Source organism: Macaca thibetana, chromosome 1 (genome assembly GCF_024542745.1).
Source record: "Macaca thibetana thibetana isolate TM-01 chromosome 1, ASM2454274v1, whole genome shotgun sequence".
Taxonomy (NCBI): domain Eukaryota; kingdom Metazoa; phylum Chordata; class Mammalia; order Primates; family Cercopithecidae; genus Macaca; species Macaca thibetana.
The window spans coordinates 211,637,950-211,665,594 of record NC_065578.1 but is presented as its reverse complement, the minus strand read 5'-3'; the positions used below and the strand labels follow the sequence as shown (position 1 = coordinate 211,665,594).

General features: G+C 38.5%; 1 protein-coding gene across 1 annotated transcript in view; it reads right to left on the bottom strand.

Annotated features, from left to right (window-relative positions):
• FMN2 (formin 2) overlaps positions 1–27,645 on the bottom strand; it is a 405,197-nt gene that overhangs the window by 254,637 nt on the left and 122,915 nt on the right.

Below are 27,645 nucleotides of genomic sequence, written 5' to 3'. Positions count from 1 at the left end.
ATCTGAATATTCTGTCTTATGTACTGCTCAATTTCAGGGAAATTATGAAAAACAAACAAATAACAACCAAACTAGTTCCCTTCCTTTGTAGTTATCACAACAACAAAATGCCTGTGATAAATTTAGATGAAAAGTTTGATAGAGAAGAAATTAAATATTTAGAAAACGAATCACTTAGCATATGTTTGTTGACTAGAATCACATAATAAACTTTTAACGATTTAGTAAATGGTCATTCGGTATTCAGGCATTTTGCTTTACTTCCTGCTCTCTGGCCAATGGCCTGATGTTTCATTCTGACCCTTTTATAGGGACAAGATTTGATTTCTTGCTCCATCCATAGAGTATGCTGGTACTTTCAGAACTGTGAAGACAGAAAGATGAAAACTGGATTTGACCCTATCCTATGGAGGAAGACATGTCCAGCTTCCTTGCAGGTCTACAATCTTTATTTCTGGAAACAACATACTGAATAAGCAAGTGGCTGATTCTCCAAAGACTTTCCTAGAGTTTGGAAGTTAAAGAGAGATAAACAGTGACATGTCAGTGAGTTCATTTATGATGCTCATTTTTGGAGAATAAAAATTTCAACATGTGATTTAAAGTTGTTACAGACCAAGTAGTCTTCTTTCTGATGGCACCATTTTCAAGGATCATATATTTAGCATTTTTCCTTCCTTCAACAAATGCACTTGAATAAATTTATCATATTGTGTCAAACAATTCTATCACATCCTTGTCCAACAATAGCCAAATAATTCATTATTCCTATCCCTGAAGTCATCTTCAATTCTGTTGTCCCAGAGTCTCAAATTAGTGTTTTGCTGTTCAACAAAAAGTTTTTCTAAAGTGGCCACTATTGAGAAATTTTAGTTTTTAAAATATTGCTATTCTATAGTCAAGTGAACAAAACCCAAGTACAGAGTTCATTTAATTATTGCTTACAAACGCATCATTGTAAATATCATTCAGATCATTGTATAGGACATTATCAGCACTCCTGAAGGCTCCATTTATACCTCCTTCCTTTCAATACTCCCCCACACAAAAGTCTCATTCTAACTTCTATCGTCACAGATAACGTCTGCCTGTTCTTGAACATCATAAATGGAAACACTCTGTTTATAATGGCTTTTGCCTATAAAATCCATATTGTTGTTGAGTATAACAGATTGCTATTTTTCATTGTTACCATTCCACTGTGTATCTAATATTGATAGATATTTAGAAGGTTTGCAGTTTAGGATTTTTACAAGTAATGCTACTCCTACGACTACTGGGTGCTAGGGTAAATGTGTTTGGACCTGAGTATTTACTATGAAGTAGATTTCCAAATTAATTGTACTTGTTTGTAACTTTAGCAGAGCAACAAATGAAATGAACAAATAAAAATTTCATGCTTTTCAATAATTGTCTTAAAAATTTACATTGTTATGACAAAAGTATTAGCTGCTTCAGAACAAAATCATGAGATTAAATAAGTCACGCAGGAGCCTATAAACTAGTTAAATATCTTGAAAAGTCATTATATGTGTCAGTGGTTTCTAACACCACATCTACAGATATATACACATGATGAAGACATATACTGTTAGGTATTCACCAAATAAGTTTTAATGTCTACCCAGGATCACTGGCTGAACATTGAGAAGCAGTGGTTATGAGGATACACAGGGTTAAACATATTTCAAGTTTTCATATATATATCACTATTGAATGATTATCTAATAGATAGTTAAATCATGTCATTCTAACTCCTAAATGTTCCTCAAATCAGTCCTTTCTTCTCAATCATCATTACCTTAATTTGAACACCATTATCTTCCCCAAAGCACTACAGTCAGCTGCATGAAGGTATTTAGTTAAAAGTACATTTGAATTTTCAATAAGTATACAAGCATTTGCTGGAAATGACTACAGGCGAATGTTTATTTCTGGGTTGGATTTTTCCAGCTAGATCATTCTGCTTAATGCCTAGAAGCTGTAGGCAATGCGTTTATAGAAACAAACACAGCCAGATGAAAATCCTAAGGAAGCAAATCGTCTTTTAAAAGACTCATTCAGAAGTCAAATAAAAGCAATTTTAGAATCAGACGCTATTTGGGATTATGAAAGTTTGTTTTCCCAAGCCTAGTGTCATTCTCTTAAATTTAAGGCAGCAAGTAGGCAAAGAAACTCAAGTATCCTCTAGAATTCTACATGCATAACTCAACTCCAATCTCTCTCAAAGCCCAGTCTTATTCTGCAATTAGTCCCCTACCCCGCCCACCCCTCCCAAGATAAAGTACTAAGCCCAGTGCTTGGCACACAGTTACTCTTCAATAAACAGTAATGGAGTGAATTAATGCCACATGGAGTCTCTGGTTCTCTTAACGCTCCAATGAAATTCCCTTATGTCACCACACCATGACTCAATCTGAGAGGAAGACATGTGTCCCATTCTGTAAGTGATTCCATCCCAAGATAAAAAGACCAGCTGGGGTATTTAATTAGTCTATTTCTAAAAATCCAGAGAAGGGAAAGATACTGAAAATGCAGATCACTAAACAAAATGCATCACAGCAATTCCACAGAGTAGGAAACTGATAACGGACAAGACCTTGACACTTAAAATCACATGGTCTGTGCAAAGGGGCAAGCTGGGGTCACCAGCAGCTGGTATGCACAGCTGAGTCAAGGCTGACTTGAACAACTGTAAGTAGCTCTTAAAAAAGACCCCTGTTTTCTAAGTTGGTGGCAACTTATCTGAGTATACCTGTTAATTATCTGCACAAGAACCGTCAACAGGGACAGTCAGCAATCAAACAAACTCTTAGAAAGAACTGTTAGCCCAGTCTTTAAATCATTGTTTTGTTTCATGAGATAAGAGGTAGAAATACAGCTTAAGAAACTCAGATCCAAATCCTAGCCTATTCCATGACTATTCCCAGGTATGTGAAAAACAATAACAAAACCTCACATCCTTCCTGTCCTCAGCTACCATTAGTGGAAGCAATATTGACTTTGCTGAAGACATAACGAACACGTCACTTAACTTTGTAAAGGCACTTCCATGAAAAATTAAACCCAAAGTAGCAAAAAGGAAGACAAAATCCTTGAAAGAAATCCCTCGAAGAGTTTCATTTTTGTACAGCTGATAGAGTTTGGATGTCTGTCCCCTCCAAATCTCATACTGAAATGTGATTCTCCACTGTTGAAGGTGGGTCCTAGTGAGAGGTGACCACGTCATGGGGGAGGATCGCTCAGGAATGGCTTTGTGCCCTCCTCCTGGGAATGAGTCAGTTCTCACTCTATTAGTTCCCACGAGATGTGACTGTTAAAAAGAGGCTGGCACTTCCTCTTCTTTCTCTTGCTTCCTCTCTCACCACGTGACATCCCTGCTCCCCTCTTCACCTTCTGCCCTGAGGAAAACCTTCATGGCAGAAGGTGATGAGGCTTCCTCAGAAGCTGAGCAGATGTGGGTGCCTTGCTTGTATGGCCTGCAGAACCATGAGCCAAATCAACCTACTTTCTTTGTAAAATACCCAGTCTCAGGTATTCCTTTATAACAGTGCAAAACTAACACTAAGGTCTTTTTAAAAAGTCGAATGAGTCAGGAACATATAATCTTTAATGCTGGCGATGAGGCAATACCATGGGGTGTCCCACTGTATTAGGGGCCTGAAGTATGTAGTTAAAGGCATGGCGAGAGTCACTAAAGCGAAAAGCTTCCATTCTAAACAGTATAGGTGGTGCTGGGAGACAAGAAAAAATTCCATTTTCAGGTAACCACCTGAAAGGAAATCACCTTTCTACCAATAGAATGAATGAATGCAAAAAGCTAAAGTCATGCAAAAAAAGCTATAACGATCAGCAGAATCCTATGCTTCAGCTTTCACTGCAGATCATGCATGGATTAAATTTGCTCAAGCATGAATCACACACCCGCCTCCTTTATGTCTATCTCCAATACAGGTACAAGGTAATTCCACACCAAAAACGGTCTCCTGGGGAAGAAGAAACCCTCACACATGACACAATAGACATGAATAACCTAAGATATTAAAAAACTAGAAACTTAAAAAAGAAACATCTGAATGATGGGGAGTGACTAATGAATATATTACCAGACTTTCTGGGTGGGATTTTTTTCTGCCAGGCCAACTTTGATATTGGGGGAGAGGAAGGAAAGGGGTGATGGCTCCTTATTCTCAAAGGAACTGGTTGACTTCCCCAGAAGACAGGAAAAGCTTGAGGTTTATGCCCTTCACTGATGCAAGATTACACAACTAACTAATCTGGGTCTGGACACAGTGGCTCATGCCTGTAATGCCAACAACTTGGGAGGCCGATGTGGGTGGCTCACTTGAGCCCAGGATTTTGAAACCAGCCTGGGCAACACAGTGAGAACCCATTTCTTAAAAAAAAAAAAAAAAAATTAGCCAGGCATGGTGTCATGCACCTATAATCCCAGATATTTGGGAGGTTGAGGCAGAAGAATCACCTAAGCCCGGGAGTTTGAAGCTGTAGTGAGCAATGATCACACCACTGAACTCCAGCCTGGAAAACAGAGAGAGACCTTCGTCTCTGAAAAAAAAAAAAAAAATCAAATTATTTTAAAATCAAAATCTGATCCAAATAAAACGATTGTTTAAAATGAAAAGCAAATGAATATCATAGCAATATTAACTTCACCACAGACTGATATCTTGGCCTAGAAGTCTTTCTATTTAATCATGCAAAGATGACGTCTGTGCATTGTTTCTCAACTTGTATATGAGGATACCCTGGACAGAAAGAAGTCACTCTTGATTTATTGCAATATATCAGGCTTCATCTTTTCCCCCTTTCTCATTTTTGAATTGGAAGCCAAAAAACTAAAGTAGAGGCAGGAAAGAGAATAATTTTAGTTTGTATAAATACCAAATTACTCTTTGGGATGAGTCATGTGTTATAGAATCTTTCAAGAATTTTGCATGCAATACTGGTTGCCATACACGAGATGCTAATTGTAGCTCGACATGGAATACAAAAAAGAATACAGATCCTTGAACAATCTAAAACTGTAAGTGTAGTTAAGAGGGATGTACTCATTCCTCTTAGAAACATTAGAAGCTGACACGGCCCGGATTTTTAAAAGTTTATAAGTATATGAAAAAATATTTTTGCATAATTGGTTTGCTAAAATGTAACTGGAGAAATAAAGTAAGAAAGCTATAGCTGATCATGAAGAGAATAACCCTTAGTTTCCTCAGGGACACAGGGAACCAAGGAAGTTATCCTCATCTGACTCAACGTGATTCAACATGGTTTCCTAATTACAGCTAATCTGTGGGGAGGTTGATACACACATTTTTAGTGGGTAGGGGGAGTGGTAGTGATGACAGAAAGTTTTTTGCACATCTCCTAAAGCAGAAATCATGTGGTTATTGTCCAACATCACAATTATGGCAAGCATGATATATGTCTCTTTGTGGTGGAAGAGAAACAGACATGCAAACTCAGACTGGATTTGGGCTAAAGAGACAAACCAGCATCTTCACAAACAATGCTCAGGTGCACTCACCCTTCCAAGGCCTGTTTCCCTTTCTTCTACAATGGGTTTTCCCTTTTCTGGAAGGTCTCTACACCCTTGGTATCTTCTCCGACAGAAGTTCTGCCCATTGTGTAAAATTTCTTTGGCCCTTCTCACCTTTTTCTCCTCTTTTCAGGGGTCATCGGGAAGAAGGTAAGAATCATGGCGAGGGTAGGGGGGATGAGTGTCACCTGAGGAGGTTGTTAATGCAAAAAAATTCAATAATTTGTTCGAATTTTTTCTGCCTCTTTTTTTTCTGCTTTGTCCCCCTTGAAAAACCAGCTGGCACTATGAGCTCAAGAGAAGTCTGACTGGAATAGGTGGAAAGGAATGAATTTAAACTCACAGGCTGTCTATGAGTTTAAAATACATTATCAGTTTAAAATATCCAAGAAGTAATGAACTCATGCCCTGCAAAAATTCTAACCCTACCAATATCCCTTTCATCCATCTGAAAGGCTGAATCACATCTGCCTGGGACTTTAAAGTAACTATGAAATATAGACCATCATTGCCAGTGAGTATCGCCAATAGTTGTAAAGAATCCATTTCCGGAGTTTCCGGATCACTAAAATGGACTATTTTGCTTGTTAAGGAGGGAGGGGGCCAATGTGCAACGTTCGAGTCCGCCTGCCTCTTGTTTCTAGTTATTTTTCTGCACACACAGAAAGAGCAGGAATATCATAGGCTGGTTTTATCCCCAATTAATTAATGAGGTGGTCCTATTCTTTTTAAGAGTTATGTATTGAGTTTTTCAGAATAAGCAACATCTTTCAATGTGAATTTTTCTCTGAAACTCAGCATGAGTCTTCAGCACAACCGTATGTCACCTCCTCTAGATGACTTCCATGGAATTAAATTTAAAAATCAGTACAATAGTCTTAGCAAGAGAGATGGTTTCACATGCTTTGAGAAAGAAATTTCAAAGGAAGATAGACCCATACACAGTTTATTTATCTATTTATTTATTTAAGACAAAGTCTCACTCTGTCACCCAGGCTGGAGTGCAGTGGTGCGATCTTGGCTCACTGCAACTTCTGTCCACCTCCAGGGTTCAAGCGATTCTCTTGCCTCAGCCTCCTGAGTAGCTGGGATTACAGGTGCCCGCCATCATGCCCGGATAATTTTTGTCTTTGTAGTAGAGATGTCAGGCTGGTATTGAACTCCTGACCTCAGGTGATCCACCTGCCTTGGCCCCCCAAAGTACTGGGATTACAGGAGTGAGCCACCGTGCCCAGCCACCATACTAAGTAGTTCCAATAATCTGAATTTATTAAGTGGCTGTTACAGTGAATGAACGAATTTTTTAAAAGCGTGGACAACAATAAATCACTAGAAATTTATAACAGCTTACATTTTAAAACTACGATGTTGATGTGAGTAAACACAGAGAAAAGATAAAATAAATATCTGAGCAAAACAGCAAGGCCACAGTAAGATGAGTAAGAAAAACAGTGAGGACGTGACAGATTCAACAAAGTCCTGGGTGGCCTAGTGGGGAAAAAAATGTATAGTAGACTATTATAAGGAAAGAATGCCATGGTTATTAAAACAGGGTACTGAAATCTGTGAAACCATATTAGTAACCTCAAGAATGGCAAACATGACTTATTAAGTTGGATTAAGAAAAAAAGAGCGCAAATTGAAAACAAACAAATTACTGTTTGGTATGAATCATATGTTATAGATTCTTTCTAGAATTTTGCATGCAATCCTCGTTGCCATACATGAGATGCTAATTGTTAATCTCAAGATGAATACAGAAAAGAATAGAGATTCTTGAACAATCTAAAGTTTTAAGTGTAGTTAAGAGGGATGTATTCTTTCCTCTTAGAAACATTAGAGGCTGACATGGCCTGGATTTGTAAAAGTATATAAGTATATGAAAAAAATATTTTTAAGTAGGTTTTCAACTCCATAGTGTTGCATAATTTCAAATTAAGAAAAAGAGGCTGAGCGTGGTTGCTCATGCCTGTAATCCCAGCACTTTGGGAAGCCAATGTGGGCGGATCATGAGGTCAGGAGATCGAGACCATCCTGGCCAACATGGTGAAACCCTGTGTCTACTAAAAAAAAAACAAAACAAAACAACAACAAAAAAATTAGCTGGGCATGGTGGTTTGTGTGTGCGTGTAATCCCAGCTACTTGGGAGGCTGAGGCAGGAGAACCCCTTGAACCCAGGAGGCGGCGGTTACAGTGAGCCGAGACTGCGTCATTGCACTCCAGCCTGGCAACAGAGCAACAGTCCATCTCAAAAAAAAAAAAAAAAAAAAAAAAAAAGAAAGAAAAGAAAAAGAAAAAGAATGAGCAAATGGAAGAGATTCAGCAACATAAATGTTAAGATACTCATGGTAGAGAATATTAGTAATGCTCTTATCTGAAAAAGTGAAGAAAACATATGGAAGATGTTACCAGGAAGGAAACCAATCAATGGGGGTAAATGAATTCAGGAAGTGCCTACAAACGCTTTGGAGAACAGAGGGATTTTTAAAAGGGATAAACTCAGAGGATGATAAGACCAGATAAATGTGACAAGAGGACTTCTTCAAAATCACTATTTCTAGTGCCTGAAGACATTTGTTGAATAGCATAAACCCAAAGAAGCTTGCCTTACATAAGCTCTTCATGCTGTTTGGGTGGAAAAAATCTCTCAAACTAAATCCAAGTTTGAAAATGCAAACTACTGAATCAGTTCAAACCTAATTATTATTTCAGGTCACCACTGTACCTACTACAAGCCCCTCCTAAATCACACCAGATTAAACACCTCAGGCCCTCAAATTTCTATGCCTTCAAATCACTATTCAGAAGCTGTGCTTTTCCTCCTAAATATATGAGTCTAATGTAACTAATGGTATAATTTGCTTTTGAACTGTGTATTTTATACTAACACCTGTTTCCTTCCTGTTCAACTTTCTGTCACCAAAATATTCAGAATAAACTGAAACCACCTTGCCATTTGATCTTCTTCATCTGCATCTTATAATGATCAGATTTTTTAATACAGTCAAGCTTTGATCATATTGGTAGAAACATAGGGAAACACATTTTCAATCATTTTAAAAGGAAAAAGCTTTGTTTGGTCTTACATTTGGCAAGTTTGTATTGTTTTATTTTTTGGAAGGCTTAATGTGGAATGCAAAGAGATGGTCAACTTAAAGAGAGTTTTTCGTTTTGTTTTCTTGTTTTTGGAAGAGCTCTGTCTACCTGCTTCGTGTGTGGCAGTATTGAGAAGAAGGCTGGCATTACTGGAATAGGAAAGTTTTTACTTACAAAACAACAGCCAAGTCAGTCTGGCATCACTGGGGGAACACTGCAACCTAGCTTTCAAAACAAAACAAGTCACTGTCTTTCCTTGTAAGTTCGAAGGATGGAGACCAGCTCAAAGCCAATTTCTACGGAGCCTTGGGCCAATCTAGGCCATTGAAGAAAAACTGATCATTTAAAAAGCACTCAGGAGCAAGTGGATTTCAACTCAGATTCTAGCTTCTAGTGGCATTTGAAGAACATGCTAGTTTGTTTTGCTGGCACTAGAAAAAAGCAGGCAAAATTCCATCCTAATTATGAAAAGCTTTACTTAACAAGGGTAATTAAGTATACAAGATGTTAGTAAAGGGATCGCAAGTAAAAACACCAACAACATTATACAGGAGAGTATTAAAAGAGAGAAGGAGTCATTCTGTACTATATTGACGGTTAAGGAAGTTTAAAGAGTGACCGACATAGATTTTGTAAAAAGTTTTAATGGCAACATTACAATCCATGTAGAAAAATATACAGAACTATACATAAAGATTATCACATAGATCAATTAAAGAAAAGCCTTGCCTACATTCCTACTAATACACACCTCAAAACAAAATTATTTTTATGGCTGTCTGAGAAAAAATAAGAAAAAATAGAAACACTTTGGGCGGCGTCAAAGCTTTAGGGGACGTCAGCTCTTCCTGCTCTCATTTTAACTTCATTTACACTATTCTCTTTCTTTTCTATAAGCAATTGAGGCTTTTTTTTTTTTTTTTTTTTTGAGACATGGTCTGACTCTGTTGCCCAGGCTAGAGTGCAGTGGCTTTATCTCGGCTCACTGCAGCCTTGACCTCCTGGGCTTAAGCGATCCTCCCGCCTCAGCCTCTCAAGTAGCTGGGAGTAGGTGGGGCTACAGGCACATGCCACCATGCCCAACTAATTTTTGTAGTTTTTGTAGAGACGTGGTCTCACTATGTTTCTCAGGCTGGTCTCAAACTTCTGGGTTCAAATGATCCTGCCAGCTCAGCCTCCCAAAAGGCTGGGATTATAGGCATGAACCACTGCGCCAGCCTCTCTTCTATAAACTTTTGGTTAGCAAGGTTTATACTACAGTTTCTTAAAATGTGTTTACTAAAACCTGATATTTTAAAGATACTTTTCTGCCCGGCATGGTGGGTGGCTCATACCTGTAATCCTAGTACTTTGGGAGGCTGAGGTGGGTGGATTACCTGAGGTCAGGAGTTCGAGACCAGCCTGGCCAACATGGTGAAATCCTGTCTCTACTAAAAATAGAAAAATTAGCCGGGCATGGTGGTGGGTGCCTGTAATCCCAGCTACCCAGGAGGCTGAGGCAGGTGAATCGCTGGAACCAGGGAGGCAGAGGCTGCAGTGAGCCGAGATCGTGCCACTGGCACTCCAGCCTGAGACTCTGTCTCTCAAACAATAAAAAAGAAAAAAAGATACTTTTCTTAAAGAAAAGTCAGCTATGGAAGGATAGCACAGATATTCCATTCACTTTTAAACCTGGTGCACCATCACATGAAACAATTCCACAGAACCACCATAGTCATTTTTTATAAACAGTACATTGGTACTATCATTAGCAGCATATTAAGTCCTGACTCTTCTAGGGAGGGCATCGTTAACTGTCACCAAGAAATCAATACCTTTTGATCTTCACTCCATATATGAGCGTAAAGGGCAAGGTATGTTGATTACCAAGAGAGGATCAAACATCACAGCACATGAAAGAAAGAGAGAGGGAGGGAGACAGATAAGGTGAGGAAGAGGGGGAAGAACGGTGGGAGTTGAGAGGGTATGGGCTAATTTTAATTTGTGCATTCAAATTTAGGTTCAATAATGCAAATCTCCATTACCACATAGGTCTGTTCAATGAGTAAGTTAAAAACACAGAGGTCTTTAGATTTTGCTTTCAATCCTCCTTCCTCCATGAAGACTTGATGGAAGAAAGAGTCTTCAAAACTTTCATCAAAATAGGCAATAAAACCAGTTTACTGTCAAATGTTAAAATAACAGTGGAGGTAATCTTCATAAACACCACAAATCTGTCTCTGGGGGATTCTGGTGACCATGTCCAAGAGTAGTCACTGGAAGGCCAGAAAGGATTTTCCAAAGGGGTTTTAATTATATTCCCAGAGCCCAGACTCAAGAGAAAAATCACAGTCCATATATCTTTAGTCTCTTCATCAAAAGCAAAGAAAAAAGTTATAAATTTCTCCTTCTGAGATTAATGAACTCTTGCCTATAAAACTATATTGTGCTTTAAGTTAAAAACAGCTTTAATTTTTGACCATTTATTTTTGGGGAAAAAAAGTTTATCTGAAGGTTTTTTGAGCTTGAAAAATGTATTATTTATCCAGAAAATTATAGTCTGATATCATGATCATTCTATGGGTAATAAGTGCTACCAGAAAAATTATTTACCTTCTCATAAAAAATATTTACTAGCAAATACATGCATAAATAGGCTAAGACTTGAAATTCTTACTGAAATTCAAATGGCCGCACCTTTTTTCATTCCCACCAGCAGTGTATGAGGATTCCAGTTTCTCCACATCCTCATCATGCTAGCCTTTCTCTTTGATTATAGCCATCCTTGCACTTGGGAAGTGGTGTCGCATTGTGGTTTTGATTTTCAATTCTTTAATGCTAATAGTGTTGAGTAGTATCCTTTTATGTGCTTATTCGAAAGCAGTACCCTTTTTTTTTTTTGGAGAAATCCCTACTCAAACCTTTTGCCCTTTTTTTTTTTTTTTTTTTTTTTTTGAGACAGAGTTTCACTCTTGTTGCCCAGGCTGGAGTGCGATGGTGCAGTCTCGGCTCACCACCACCTCTGCCTCCTGGGTTCAAGCGATTCTCCTGCTTCAGCCTCCTGAGTAGCTGGGATTACAGGCATGCGCCACCACACCTAGATAATTTTGTATTTTTAGTAGAGACGGGATTTCTCCATGTTGGTCAGGCTGGTCCCGAACTCCCAACCTCAGGTTATCTGCCCCCCCTTGGCCTCCCAAAGTGCTGGGATTACAGGCGTGAGCCATTGCACTTGGCCTTGCCCATTTTTAAATTAGATTTTTAAAAAATGATTGTTGTTATTGAGTTGTAGGAGTTACTTAGATATTCAGGATGTTTACCACTTATCAGATTTGTGACTTGCAAACATTGCCTCCCATTTTGTGGGTTGGCTGTCTTTTTAAGTTTTTTGATGGTATTGTTTGTAGATTCAAAATTGTTAACTTTGATGTAGTCCAATCTATTTTTTCTTTTGTCATAGGTGCTTTTAGAGTCACAAGTCTAAGAAACCATTGCCTAATCTCATTCTTTTGCATGTGGATATACAGTTGTCCCAGCACTATTTGTTGAAAAGACTATTCTTTCACCCTTGAAATGTCTTAGTACCATTGTCAAAAATCAATAGACCACAAGTGTAAGAATTGATTTCTGGATTCTCAAATATATTCCATTGACCAATATGTGTATTTGTATGCCAGTACTACACTGTCTTCTTTACTACATTTTTTTTTCACATGAATTTTTAACTTAGCTTGTCTATTTTGCTAAAAAAAATGAGGTTGGGGGAATGGTTGGGATGTTGCTAGACACTGTGTTGAATCTGTAGGACAACTTGGCAAGTATTGTCATCTTAACAATATCAAGTCTTCCCATTCATAACTATGGCACATTCCATTTACTTAGATCCTCCTTAACTTGTTTCAACAATGGTTTCTAGATTCAGTGTAAAAATCCTGTACTTCTTTTTTTAAATCCATACTTCAGTATCTTCTTCTTTTTAATAATATTGCAAAGGGAGTTGTTTTCCTAAATGCATTTTCACAACAATAATTACTAATGTCTAGAAATACAATTAGATTCCTTGTTACATCTAACAGTTTCTTCTAGTGAATTCCTTAGGATTTCTTACATACAAGATCGTGTTTCATCTGCAAAATGTTTTGTTGCTTCCATTCCAATCAGGATACCATTTATTTCTTTCCCTTGACTAATTGCCTTGACCAGAACTTCCAGAACACTGTTAAACAGAAGTGACAATAATGAATGTCCTTGTCTTCTTCCTGAAAAACATCCAGTCTTCAATGTGAGCCCTGGGTTTTTCACAGATGCTCTCTATCAGACTGAGGAAGTTCCCTTCTAGTCCCGTTTTTTGTTTGTTTGTGTGTGTGAGTGTGTGTGTGTGTGTGTGTCTGTGTGTGTGTGTGTGTGTGTGTGTATCACTAAAGGGTATAGGATTTAGCAACTGCGGATTCTGCAGCTATTGAGATGTTCATCGACTTTTGTCTTTTTTCTTTTGTAGAGACAAGGTCTCATTCTACCATCCAGGCAGTACAGTGGCACAATCATAGCTCACTGCAGCCACAAACTACCACTTAAGAGAACTATGTAATTATACTATGCTTTGTGCAGATAAAATATGTTTACCAGTCCTCTTTGTTTTTGTATATGTGATCTCAAATTACCATATCATTTACGCTCAACTTGAACTTTCTTTACTATTTCTTGAAAACCAAGTCTTTTAGCAACAGATTCTCTCAGTTCTTGTTTATCTGGAAATGTCTGTCTTTTGTCTTCATTTTAGAAAAACTCTCACTGGATGTAAGAGGACTGGTTGACCATTTCGCTTTCAGCACTTGGAATGTCATCCCACTGCCTTCTGGTCTTCACTAATTCTGATAAGTCTTCTGTTAGTATTATTGGGGTTCCCTTGTATGAGATGTGTTGTTTTTCTTTCACTACATTCATACTTTTTAATCGTTAGCTTTCAACAATTTGACTATGATATAGGGGGTGTGGATCTCTTTATGTTTATCTACAAGGAATTCATTGTATTTCTTGGATGTGTGTATTAATGTTTTTCATAAAGTTCAGATGTTTTCAGCCATATACATTCAAGTATTCTTCTGTCCCTTATCTCTCTCCTCTCCTTTGGATATAGTTCACATACATTGGTCCCTTAGTGGTGTCCCCCCATTTTTCTGAGGCTATGTGAGTTTTTTTCATTCTTTTCTGTGTATGTTTTTCAGATTGTGTAATCTCTATTGATCTATGTTCAAGTCTGCTGATTATTTCCTTCTGTCACTACAAATCAATTGTTAAATCATCTAGTAATTTTTTCCCCATTTTGGTTATTGTACTTTTAACTCTAGAATTATGTTATAATGTCTATCTGTTTATTGATATTCCCTACTTGATGAAACAGTGTCCCCAAACCTTCTTTGATTTCTTAGAAATAGTTGCCTGGAGTTCTTTGACGATATTTTAAATGGGTGCTTTGAGTTCTTTGTTAAGTCTAACATCTGGGCCCTTTTGAATAATGTTTCTGTTGCCTGTTTGTTTTCCTGTGTACAGACCACTCTTTCCTGTTCTTTGTATGACTTGAATTTGTTGTTGTTGAAAACTAGACATTTCAGGTTTTATATTTTATCAACTCTAGATATTGATTTTCCCTTCTCTGCCCTAGAGCTTCTTGTGTTTCTGGTTTGCCTATTTATTTGCTTGGTTACTTCACTAGGCTCATTCAGTGAAGTCTATTTCTGGCTCAGTGCACAGGCTGACATTCCTGCACACATTTTCCCTTTAAGTTTTTAATCTTTCAGCCTGGCTACCTATGGATCACCCCTGAATCAGTGAAAGATTATTCTTAAGGCCCCTGGGCCCTTAGGGTTTTACCCTTAACCACTGGGGCTGAGGGGTGCCTTGAAGTGTGCTATCACAGTTCAGGGAATTTACCAATTTTTTTCCACCATGTTCATCCAGAAACTAGTCACTGCTTTTCCCTCTCCAATTGCTCCTCTGAGGGTACAGCCTTGGGTATGTACACAGCTTTCATACTGCCACAGATGACTGCAATATTATTTTTAAGCCTGGTTTCTTAGGAATTGCCCCTGTGTCAGAACAGCTTATTGTTTGCTCAGTGTTTTAAGAGAGGTATTGAAATTGACCCAATAGTCCCACAGACAGATCTTTTGGATGAACATAGAAATTGATCATTTGGTCTTAATGCTTGAAACTTACATTTGTTTTATCTGAGTTCCTTCACCCAAAAAGCACCTTCAGGCCTCTAAAAAAGTATCAGAGAACTAAAACTCATCAGCTCACCACACCAGAACTAAAACTCACCAACTCACCACACCAGACCCCTCATTCACCATGATTGCTTCCTTGCTGCTTGCTAGTTCTTCTTTTCTTACACATTGCTACATTTCTCCCCCACTATATAAACCCCTAATTTTAGTCAGCCAGGGAGATGGATTTGAGACTGAGCTCCCATCTCCTTGGCTGCAGCAACCGATTAAAGCCTTCCTCCTTGGCAATACATGTCGTCTCAGTCATTGGCTTTCTGTGCGGTGAGCAGCACCAACTAGACTGAACCCCTGGTGTTTCAATAACAGCATGTTTAAGACTCATGCCAAGACTTAGACTCCCACACAATAATATTGGGAGACTTTAACACCCCACTGTCAACATTTGACAGATCAACGAGACAGAAAATTAACAAGGATATTCAGGACTTGAAATCAGCTCTATTAGACATCTACAGAACTCTCCACCCCAAATCAACAGAATATACATTCTTCTCAGCACCACATCTCACTTATTCTAAAATTGAACATATAACTGGAAGTAAAACACCCCTTAGCAAATGCAAAAGAACAGAAATCATAAACAGTCTCTCAGACCACAGTACAATCAAACTAGAACTCAGGATTAAGAAACTCACTCAAAGCTACACAACTATATAGAAACTGAACAACCTGCTCCTTAATGACCACTGGGCAAATAACGAAATTAAGGCGGAAATAAATAAGTTCTTTGAAACCAATGAGAACAAAGACACAATGTACCAGAATCTCTGGGACACAGCTAAAGCAGTATTAAGAGGGAAATTTATAGCACTAAATGCCTACAGGAGAAAGCAGGAAAGATCTAAAATCGACACCCTGACATCGAAATTAAAAGAACTAGAGAAGCAAGAGCCAACAAATTGAAAAGCTAGCACAAGATAAGAAATAACTAAGATCAGAGCAGAACTGAAGGAGACAGAGACGGGAAAACTCTTCAAAAAAATCAACAAATCCAGGAGCTGGTTTTTTTAAACGATCAATAAAATAGACCACTAGCCAGACTAACAAAGAAGAAAAGAGATAAGAATCAAATAGACAAAACAAGAAATGATAAAGGGGATATCACCACTGATCCCACAGAAATACAAACTACCATCAGAGAATACTATAAACACCTCTACCCAAATAAACTAGAAAATCTAGAAGAAATAGATAAATTGCTGGACACATACACCCTCTCAAGTCTAAACAAGGAAGAAGTTGAATCCCTGAATAAACCAATAACAAGTTCTGAAAATGAGGCAGTAATTAATAGCCTACCAACCAAAAAAAAAAGCCCAGGACCAGACAGATTCACAGCTGAATTTTACCAGAGGCACAAAGAGCAGCTGGTACCATTCCTTCTGAAACTGTTCCAAACAGTAGAAAAAGAGGGACTCTGCCCTAACTCATTTTGTGAGACCAGCATCATCCTGATACCAAAACCTGGCAGAGACAAAACAGAAAAAGAAAATTTCAGGCCAATATCCCTGATGAACATCGATGAGAAAATCCTCAATAAAATACTGGCAAACTGAATCCAGCAGCACATCAAAAAGCTTATCCACCACGATCAAGTTGGCTTCATCCCTGGGATGCAAGGCTGGTTCAACATACATAAATCAAAGACGTAACCCATCACATAAACAGAACCAGTGCAAAAAACCAGATGATTATCTCAATAGATGCAGAAAAGGCCTTCAATAAAACTCAACACCGCTTCATGCTAAAAATTCTCAATAAACTAGGTATTGATGGAATGTATCTCAAAATAATAAAAGCTATTTATGACAAACCCACAGCCAATATCATACTGAATGGGCAAAAGGTGGAAGCATTTCCTTTGAAAACTGGCACAAGACAAGGATGCCCTCTCTCACCACTCCTATTCAACGCAGTATTAGAAGTGCTGGCCAGGGCAATCAGGCAAAAGAAAGAAATAAAGCGTATTCAAATAGGAAGAGAAAGAAATCAAGGGTATTCAGTTAGGAAAAGAAGAAGTCAAATTGTCCCTGTTTGCAGATGACATGATTGTATATTCAGAAAACCCCATCATCTCAGCCGCATAACTCCTTAAGCTGATAAGCAACTTCAGCAAAGTCTCAGGATACAAAATCCGTGTGTAAAAATCACAAGCATTCCTATACACCAATAACAGACAAACAGAGAGCCAAATCATGAGTGAACTTCCATTCAAAATTGCTACAAAGAGAATAAAATACCTAGGAATACAACTTACAAGAGATGTGAAGGACCTCTTCAAGGAGAACTACAAACCACTGCCTAAGGAAACAAGAGAGGACACAAACAAATGGAAAAACATTCCATGCTCATGGATAGGAAGAATCAATATTGTGAAAACGGCCATACTGCCCAAAGTAATTTATAGATTCAATGATGTTCCCATCAAGCTATCATTGACTTTCTTCACAGAATTAGAAAAAACTACTTTAAATTTCATATGGAACCAAAAAAAGAGCCCATATAGCCAAGTCAATCCTAAGCAAAAAACAAAGCTGGAAGTATCACGCTACCTGACTTCAAACTATACTACAAGGCTATAGTAACCAAAACAGTTTTGGTAATGGTACCAAAACAGATATATAGACCAATGGAATAGAGCAGAGACCTCAGAAATAACACTACACATCTACAACCATCTGATCTTTGACAAACCTGACAAAAACAAGCAATGGGGAAAGGATTCCCTATTTAATAAATGGTGTTGGGAAAATTGGCAGCCATATGCAGAAAACTGAAACTGAATCCCCTCCTTACACCTTATATGAAAATTAACTCAAGATAGATTAAAGACTTAAACATGAGACCTAAACTCTGCTGAGGTGGGCAGATCACTTGAGGTGAGGAGTTTGAGACCAGCCTGGCCATCATGGTGAAACCCCATCTCTATTAAAAATACAAAAAATAAAATAAAATTAGCTGGGTGTATTGGTGGACGCCTGTAAGCCCAGCTACTTGGGAGGTTGAGGCAGGAGAATTGCTTGAACCTGGGAGGCAGAGGTTGCAGTGAGCTGAGATTGTGCCACTGCACTCCAACCTGGGTGACAGAGCAAGACTTCATCTCGAAAAAAAAAATAAAAAAAAACAAAAACCCTGCAAGAAAACCTAGGCAATACCATTCAGGACACAGGCATGAGCAAAGACTTCATGATTAAAACACCAAAAGCAATGGCAACAAAAGCCAAAATTGGCAAATGGGATCTGATTAAAGTAAAGAGCGTCTTCACAGCAAAAGAAACTATCATCAGAATGAACAGGAACCTACAGAATAGGAGAAAATTTTTGCCATCTATCCATCTGACAAAAGGACTAATATCCAGAATCCACCAGAATCTACAAAGAACTTAAACAAATTTACAAGAAAAAAAAACAATCCCATCAAAAAGTGGGCAAAGGATATGAACAGACACTCCTCAAAAGAAGACATTTATGTAGCCAATAAACATATGAAGAAAAGCTCATCATCACTGGTCATTAGAGAAATGCAAATCAAAAACACAATGAGATACCATCTCATGCCAGTTAGAGTGGCAATCATTAAACAATCAGGAAATAACAGATGCTGGAGAGGATGTGGAGAAACAGGAACGCTTTTGCACTGTTGGTGGGAGTGTAAATTAGTTCAACCATTGTGGAAGACAGTGTGGTGATTCTTCAAGGATCTAAAACTAGAAATACCATTTGACCCAGCAATCCCATTACTGGGGATATACCCAAAGGATTATAAATCATTCTACTATAAAGACACATGCACACATATGTTTATTGCAGCACTGTTCACAACAGCAAAGACTTGGAACCAACCCAAATGCCCATCAATGATAGACTGGATACAGAAAATGTGGCACATATATACCATGGAATACTATGCAGCCATAAAAAAGGATGAGTTCGTGTCCTTTGCAGAGACATGGATGAAGCTGGAAACCATCATTCTCAGCAAACAACCACAAAAACAGAAAACCAAATACTGCATGTTCTCACTCATAAAAAGGAGTTGAACAATGAGAACACACGGACACAGGGAGTGGAACATCACACACTGGGGCCTGTCAGGGGGTGGGGGACTGGGGAACGGATAGCATTAGGAGAAATACTTAATATAGATGATGGGTTAATGGGTGCAGCAAACCACCACGGCACGTGTATACCTATGTAACAAACCTGCATGTTCTGCACATGTATCCCGGAACTTAAAGTATAATAAAAGAAAATAAACAAATAAAATGGGATTAATAACACACACACACACACACACACACACACACTCATGCCAGTGAAGCTTCCGCTTGGTTTTGATGGGTCTGTATGAGGTTAGCCAAGGCTTTCCTGGGGGCACCACATCTTGCTCTGATTGCTCTTGGCTGGGTGCAGCCTGGCAGGTGTGTATTCACCCTCCCTACCTCCACAGATGATGGTGATCCTTAAAGGGACCTTCTCAAAGGTCTCCTGTGGTTCTCCATGCTTGCCTGTTAAAAAGCTTCTCCAACAGGAGACTGAAGAAATTAGAAATGCCAGCATCCTGCCTCTACTAGACCAAAATCATAGCCATACAGGAGTTACAGAGAAAGAGAGAGAACTACGGTCCTCTTGGCCACATATGTCCAGAGTAGAGCAGAGTTGGGGGTGGCTGGTAACGGAGTAGGCTGTGGCTAACTGTCAGAGTACTCTTGCTGTTCTGAGTTTTAGCAGATTTTCTTGAATGACTGTTTCTCCATTTCCTGTGCGCCCTTAGGACAATTTTCAGAGACTTCAAATAAATAATTTTTTGTTATAATTTTCACCAGTTACATTGTTTTACTGGGGAGAGGATCCACCACGTTCCTCACTATCTTGAGAAGACTCTCCTCCAGACAACTTGCTAAAGTAACACTTCAGATAGTTTCAAGTCCCAAATTAATTTTAAAGATTCATGAATTAACAATTAACAGAAAATAAAGGTGAAATATTAGATATCTTCCATTTAGTTGTCTGGGCATGGTGGCTCACACTTCTAATCCCAGCACTTTGGGAAGCTGAGGCAGGAGGATTGCCTGAGCCCAGGAGTACAAGTCCAGCCTGGGCAACATGGCAAATCCCCATTCCTGCAAAATAAAAATTAAAAAGTTAGCCAGGCTCAGCGGCCCACACCTAGAGTCACAGCTGCTTGGGAGGCTGAGGTGAGAGGATAGCTCAAGCCAGGGAAGTCGAGGCTGCAGTGAGCCATGATCATACCACAGTACTCCAGCCTGGGAGGCAGAGTGAGACCCCATCTCAAATAAATAAATAAATAAATAAAATAAATAAATAAACCTTCATTTTGAAAATGGTTATGGCTTTTTAAAAAAAGTTTATTTTCCATTTACAAAAAGTTTTAAATTAAATAAACTAATGACACAAATAAGAACTTTATATTTTTTTTCTAAGTCTTAAACATATGCCCTCAAATAACAGGAACTCTTTTTCAGTTTAGGTCACACTAAGTTTGGTTGTGAATAATCTGACTAGTGTCGTCACCGGCATCCCTTCTGGTAGACAAAAGGTAGGGCCTATCATAATTGTGACTATGTAGGTCAAATGAGGAATAAACTCCTCCTTTGCCCTGAGATTATCCCAAATCCTGTTGCTATCCATGGTAAAGAAGCGTACATCCTGCTATTTCATACCTTGACACCAAAATAAGCTTCAGGTCCAATTAATCTAAATTCAGTCCCCACACTTATTTCTAGTATGACAAACTGGAGGCCGGGTAGGAGGATGAGAAGGAAACACATTCAGTGAATATAAATGATCTAAATTCACATTCCTAAAACTCCCAGACAGGGGAGCACACAGGGGAGGCCTGCTACAGTGATGACTGAGTTATTCTCACTTTAATTAAGCTGCAAGGAAACCTTTGCTCATGATGCTATTCTCAAAAATCACCCCTTAATCCTCTCTACATATCTAAACCAAATAAATTCTTCAAGGCCCATTTCAAGTCACATCTCCTCCACACAGCCTTTATCCCAAGTCCAGCCTATATACTCTGTTGAACTTCTGACCACCCACAGTTTGCACTATCTTTAGTATATAGCATGGAACCTGAAGGACAATTCAAGTATAGTCACTTGAATACTCAAAGCTGTCTCTCTTGGGTTGTTCCACAATAAATTAGCCCTCCAGAGAACCTCTGTGCCCATTCTGGTATCTTAGCTCATTTCCTCTGCTGTAGTCCCTGCTGAAATGGATCAACTGTGCTGCCATCAGATCAAAAAAGGGTGCAACAGTGAAAGCGCTCACTGTTTGGTTTTTCCAGTGAAACTAAAGAGGGCTGTCTGCAATAGTGGCTCCAGTCTAAACCGGCTCTGCTGAGAAAATACTCTCCCATCATCTGCTCCAGATAGAATTCATTTAAAAATTTTTTCTTAGACATGAGATGGGGTCTCACTATGTTGCCAAGGCTGGAGGGCAGTGGCTATCACAGGCACAATCATAGCACACAACAGCCCACCTTGTAGGCGGCTCTACAGGTGCACGCCACTGCATCTGGCATTCCAAACAGCATCTGTACTCTATTCTATACTCGTTCTTCAATTCCTATGAATGATAAACAGAACATTATAGCCATTAAAAATTCATACCACTTTCCTTGTACATTTAGTCCAACAGAACCTTTTTTTTTTTTTTTTTTTTTGAGACAGAGTCTCACTCTGTCGCCAGGCTGTAGTGCAGTGGCGTGATCTCAGCTCACTGCAACCTCCACCTCCCGGGTTCAATCAATTCTCCTGCATCCGCCTCCTGAGTAGCTGGGACTATAGGCGCACGCCACCACGCCCAGCTAATTTTTGTACTTTTAGTAGAGATGGGGTTTCACCATGTTGGCCAGGATGGTCTCGATCTCTTGACCTCGTGATCTGCCCACCTCAGCCTCCCAAAGTGCTGGGATTATAGGCATGAGCCACTGCACCCGGCCCAGAATCTTAATATCATGGTATATAAATATAAAATCCAAAAGAATTAACAGTCTACACTATGACTAAATTGTATGCAATTCTAACGCACGGTTACCCAAATATAATTTCCCTAATATATATCAAGGTGAAAGATAATTAGCTTAGTTACATTTCCTTTATATTATGCTGGTGTATTTGTGTTATTTTTTATTTTTAGCCTTTTACTTAGAAGTATAAAAATAATTTTATTGGCCAAAAGAAAATTTAAGAGGCTGAGGCGGGAGAATGGCATGAACCTGGGAGGCAGAGCTTGCAGTGAGCCGAGATTGTGCCACTGCACTCCAGCCTGGGCGACTAAGTGAGACTCCGTCTCAAAAAAAAAAAAAAAAAAAAAAAGAAAATTTAAAAACAGAGGTTAATATTATTGCATTCCTTGAACTGATTGGGTATGCTCTACAAATATAGGAATAGCATCTTCAAAAAAAAATAATAAATCTTTCAACATCTTAAACAAATCCAGATTCCACAAAACCTATGTTCCTCTAATTATAGTTTTGTATTTTGATGTGGTTTTCTATGTAAATACATTTTTAAGGCTTGCAATAGGAATGTATTCTATTAAAAGCAGATGTTAAAAGTTACAAAGTACCAAATGTTTATTGTGTATCCTCAAAACAAATCTAAATTGTCTTATTATAAGATATTTAGTGTTTCAGACATGATTTTATGTCTTTGGTCAAAAGACAAATATAACTGTTCAAATCAACCAAAACACACCCTTGCCAGCTACAACTGGAACAATTAACACCAATACAAAACACTAGGCTTCTATAACACAGATCTTCATTCAGTCTGTCACTCTGTAGCACTGAAATCTCTACTAATTACAAGAAAACATAGTTTTCAATCTAAAAATGAATGTCTGCAATAAATAAAATTGCAGCAAAGATCACAGATAAAATATGTAATCTATTTTTCCTTTTCATAGCAGCCAATAATACAGTGGCAGGCAATATGTGAAGTGTGCCACACCTGTTCTCCCAAATTCTTCAACACAGTAAGAAGAAGCTTTTATTGGCAATTACTGCTTCCCGTAAGAACACTTACAAGTATTATGTTATACACGCCCATAAAAGAGCAGCTGAATGAGGAATACTTCTTTTCCCATCGCTATTACACATTTTTATAACTTTGTTGTTTTTTTTTTTTTTTTGAGACTGCGTCTCGCTTTGTTGCCCAGGCTGGAGTGTAGTGGTGCGATCTCGGCTCACTGCAAGCTCCGCCTCCTGGGTTCAAGCAATTCTCCTGCCTCAGCCTCCTGAGTAGCTGGGATTACAGACACCCACCAAGACTCCTGGCTAATTTTTTGTATTTTTAGTAGAGACGGGGTTTCACCATGTTGGTCAGGCTGGTCTCAAACTCCTGACCTTGAACATTTTCAAGCTACTCAGGAGGCTGAGACGGGAGAATGGCGTGAACTCGGGAGGCGGAGCTTGCAGTGAGCCGAGATCGCGCCACAGCACTCCAACCTGGGTGAGAGCAAGACTCCGTCTCACAGAAAAAAAAAAGAAAAAACAAATCTTTCTTAGGGGTTAGGTCATCAAGCACAATGGAAAGACTGAACATGATACCAAATATCGAATTCCTTAAAGTTAGTATCTGTAATAAATGTGAATTCTAACAAATCCTTTCACCACCTGCCCTTATAATAAGTAGCAGATTTAACAATGTATTTTTTCTGATCAGATTTCCAGAGGCTAAAGTCCAACAAATATTTAACTGTCATACTTTTTCTCCCATTCTCTGGGCAAAGAATTTTAATCTGATAGATTAAATAGAAGAAACCCACAGAGATTCATTGTGTTGCATTAAATGGTTAGACAAATGTCAGTTACGTACTTTTTAAAAAATAACAGATTCTTCTTTTTCACTCTTGCTGACTTCTATGTGCAAATTTACATTCTGGGTATCATGTTCCTTTACAGATCCTTTAAACATGATTAGACATTATTTACCTATGGCATATTTTACAAAGATGATTCTTTTGGTACCATGGGATAAATGAAAGGTAGCATCATTTCACATTTGGCAAGGTTTAACCACAGTGGGTGTCTGCCTCTAACCACTATTTATATGCCACGCAAGCAAGTGACTCTTATTTTTACTGCTTACAGAAACTTACGTATTTAAATCTCATACCATTCAAACTTTTATTTAACTGGGCAAATGTCATGTTGGTGAAATCACAGTTTATATGCTTGTCAAAATCTGCTAAAATATTGGCCAGGCATGGTAACTCATGCCTGTAATCCCAGCACTTTGGGAGTCCAAGGTGGGTGGATCACCTGAGGTCAGGAGTTTGAGACCAGCCTGACCAACATGGCGAAACCCCGTCTCTATGAGACCAGCCTGACCAACATGGCAAAATCCCGTCTCTACTAAAAATACAAAAATTAGCCAGTCACAGGGGCCTGCACCTGTAATCCCAGCTACTTGGGAGGCTGAGGCAGAAGAATCACTTGAACCTGGAAGGGGAAGGTTGCAGTGAGCCAAGATCACGCCACTGCACTCCAGCCTGTGCAACAGAGTGAGACTCCATTTAAAAAAAAAAGAAAAAAGAAATCTGCTAAAACATGGTAAAGGTTTTAAAAGTGTCTCACATACAATTTTATTTATAACCACAGTCATTTAAATACAGAACATATATGAAAAACCAATACACATTCAAATTCTTTTTTTAAAGTATTTAATTCATTTTTTAAAGTATATATTCTGGTCTCCATATAAAATACTGCACTTACACTCATATAAAATATTCCACATCCATAATTATCACTTAATTAGGAAGAGCAGAGGCTCTGCAGCCAGATGGCTGGAGTTTGAACCTGAGCTCAGCCCCTTACCAGCTTGGAAACATTACTGAATTCCTCTACATCTCTGTACCTGAGGTTTCTGTACTATGAACCATACTATGAACTGAGACTAATGGTGCCTGTCTCATACGAGTAGGAGCATTATATCAGTTGATATAAGTACAGTGCTAAGAACAGTAACTGGTACATGGTAAATAATGGACACGACATGGTTTCCATGGTTATTATTGTTGTAATAATTACTACTATTACTACTACTACTACTACCGTGTTTACCAAAATATATTTCCTTATGACATTTATTTCATAGAAGATTAACCAAAAACTATGCAACCCTTATTATTAAAATCACTCCAAAGTAAATTCTCTCACTTTCCTGCTAATGAGCTCAGATTAAAATTTTTTTTTTTTTTTTTTCCTGAGACAGGGTCTTAATCTGTCACCCTGGCTGGAGTGCAGTGGTACTATCACAACTCACTGCAGACTCAACCTCCCTGGGCTCAGATGATCTTCCCATCTCAGCTTTCCAAGTACCTGGGATGACAGGCATGCACCACTGCAGCCAGATAATTTTTACATTTTTTATAGATCCAGAATTTCACCATGTTCCCCAGGCTGGTCTCAAACTCCTGGGCTCAAGCAGTCCACCTGCCTTGGCCTCCCAAAGTGCTAGGATTACAAGTGTGAGCCACCACGCCCAGCAGGTTAAACTGTTTAATCCTTATTTGATCACCAAAGATCCTGAGGTGACTTAGGGTCATTATAAACATTAATAATCACTGAACTACCCTGCAAATAGGGAGGAAATTGGACTAAATATTACTGGCTCTAGAGCCTTCCTTAAAAATGGGCAAGTGTGAATGTGTGTGAATGCTTAAGCACGAACATCATATGAGATCACTTTTTCTATTTTCCTCTTTATTCCTTAAGACATGGGGCTCTACATCAGACAGTTCTAATGTCAAAATGTCACACTCATTTGGGTTTGAAAAACTGTGTCAGACTATAGTCTGACAAACTTCTATGTACCTTCTCAGCTAATCTTTCGTGTGTTACTTCAAAGTGAAGAAGGATAAATGAAGTCATTATAGAACAAACTTAAATCCATGCTCCATAAGAAAAGTATAAAATGCTTTGTCTTAAGTTCTTTGGAGAGAAAAGGAGTTGGAAATATAAGATATTCTTCATTTCTATCAGTCTGAGCATCCAGAGAAAATAACCCTCTTTCTCCTTATGCCAAACGGCAATGTGCCCAGCTGAAGAATCTTCTATTATCACACTGAAAACGTCTCCGCCACGACAGTAAAAACAGCACAGGCACCTCGTTAAACACCAGTGCATTCAACCACAGTCTTACTTTCAAGGAGAAGACAGATCACAGAAAAATTATTTGGCTATTTTTAAATATTTAAATAAAAACAGAACTTCCAGCTTCCATTGTATATAAGAAGAATTGCTTGAAATACCTCCATAAACATATGCCATGGCATTAAAGGCTATTAATTTTACTGGAAATGAATCATAAGGTACCAAAATGTCTGCACATACAATCAGTGCACATTTCCCATAAAAAGGGGAACAATTTGCATGCATCCTGAAAATACACTTTCCTTAAACAAAATTTTAAATGTCTCAAGTAAATGGAGTGGACAGATTTTTCTTCCAAATACAATGAAGTTAAATAAAACTATGTTTCTTCAGCAATCCATCACTTTGTAGTGATTTTTCTCTAACATACATTTAAAAAAATCTTTTATCCCTCCAAAAACAGATCTGAAATGCAGAGCTCCGCACCAAGCCCCAGGCCAAGGAGTTGCTGAATAGGTTTATCTGGAGTCATGATGGAGACTGTCCCATAAACCCTGTTTGAAGCTGAAGGTCAACAGTAGCGTCACTATCAATAAACACAAATGAGGACATTGGCAAAGTCTCTTACCGACAATTTATGAAATGTCTTAATGACAGAATGAGGAGATTATCTTAAGATGATGATGCTCAACACAGATGCACTGTTTATATGCAGAGAGATTCCTTCATGCCAACTAGTTTAATTTGAAGTTTGATGATTTAGATGTAAATCATAGTTCAGTAAGCTAAAACTTAATACTAAGTCAAACAGAGCATGAAATCCTACAGTCTTGGTCATCCTGGGAGACTTCTTCCTTATCTGTATTCCCTTAGCCAAAAAAAAAAAAAGCGGTGCTGGGAGTAGGGAGAGCATGGCTCAATTTTCTGAGTATTTGGTCCCTGGACAAGAGACGCTCCATGCCACATCTACACATTAGTCAAGTGACAGTTCTGGCTACCCGACTCTCCTCAATGTAAGCCCCGCCCATATTCCCCACTCAGACAGATTTTACATCTCTGACACAACGCAAAAGAAGAGACACGATGACTCAGCCTCAGTGTACTATATGCAAATATACCGTGGAAAGGATTTTTAAAATATTTATCTCTGCCAGAGAAAATATGATTTTCCATTACTCCTCTTAACATTGTCACCCTGGACTTACTGCTTATTATGAAATGGGTAACTTTCTGGTTTTTAATCACTGCTAGACATAGCCACTGATATTTATAAAGTTTTCATCCCTTAGTCAGCTGATTAATTTAATAAATATTTACTGAGTGCCTGTGATGTTCCAGGTGCCATTTCGTTCACTATGTTACTGACCTGAGGTCACCAGCAACCAGCAATAATACAACAAAAGCATTTCTAAAAGAATTCAACTGCATAATGTTTGGGTTTAAATTATTCTGAGATTAATAAAATGCCTGGGGTGAGCCTGCTCACCCAGCTAACTATGGGTTACAAGGGTCTAGCTGTCCCATTGAAATTCATCTTCTCCTGGCTGGATATGGCGATGTCTGTCTGGTGAACATTGTCTGCTCTGAAATA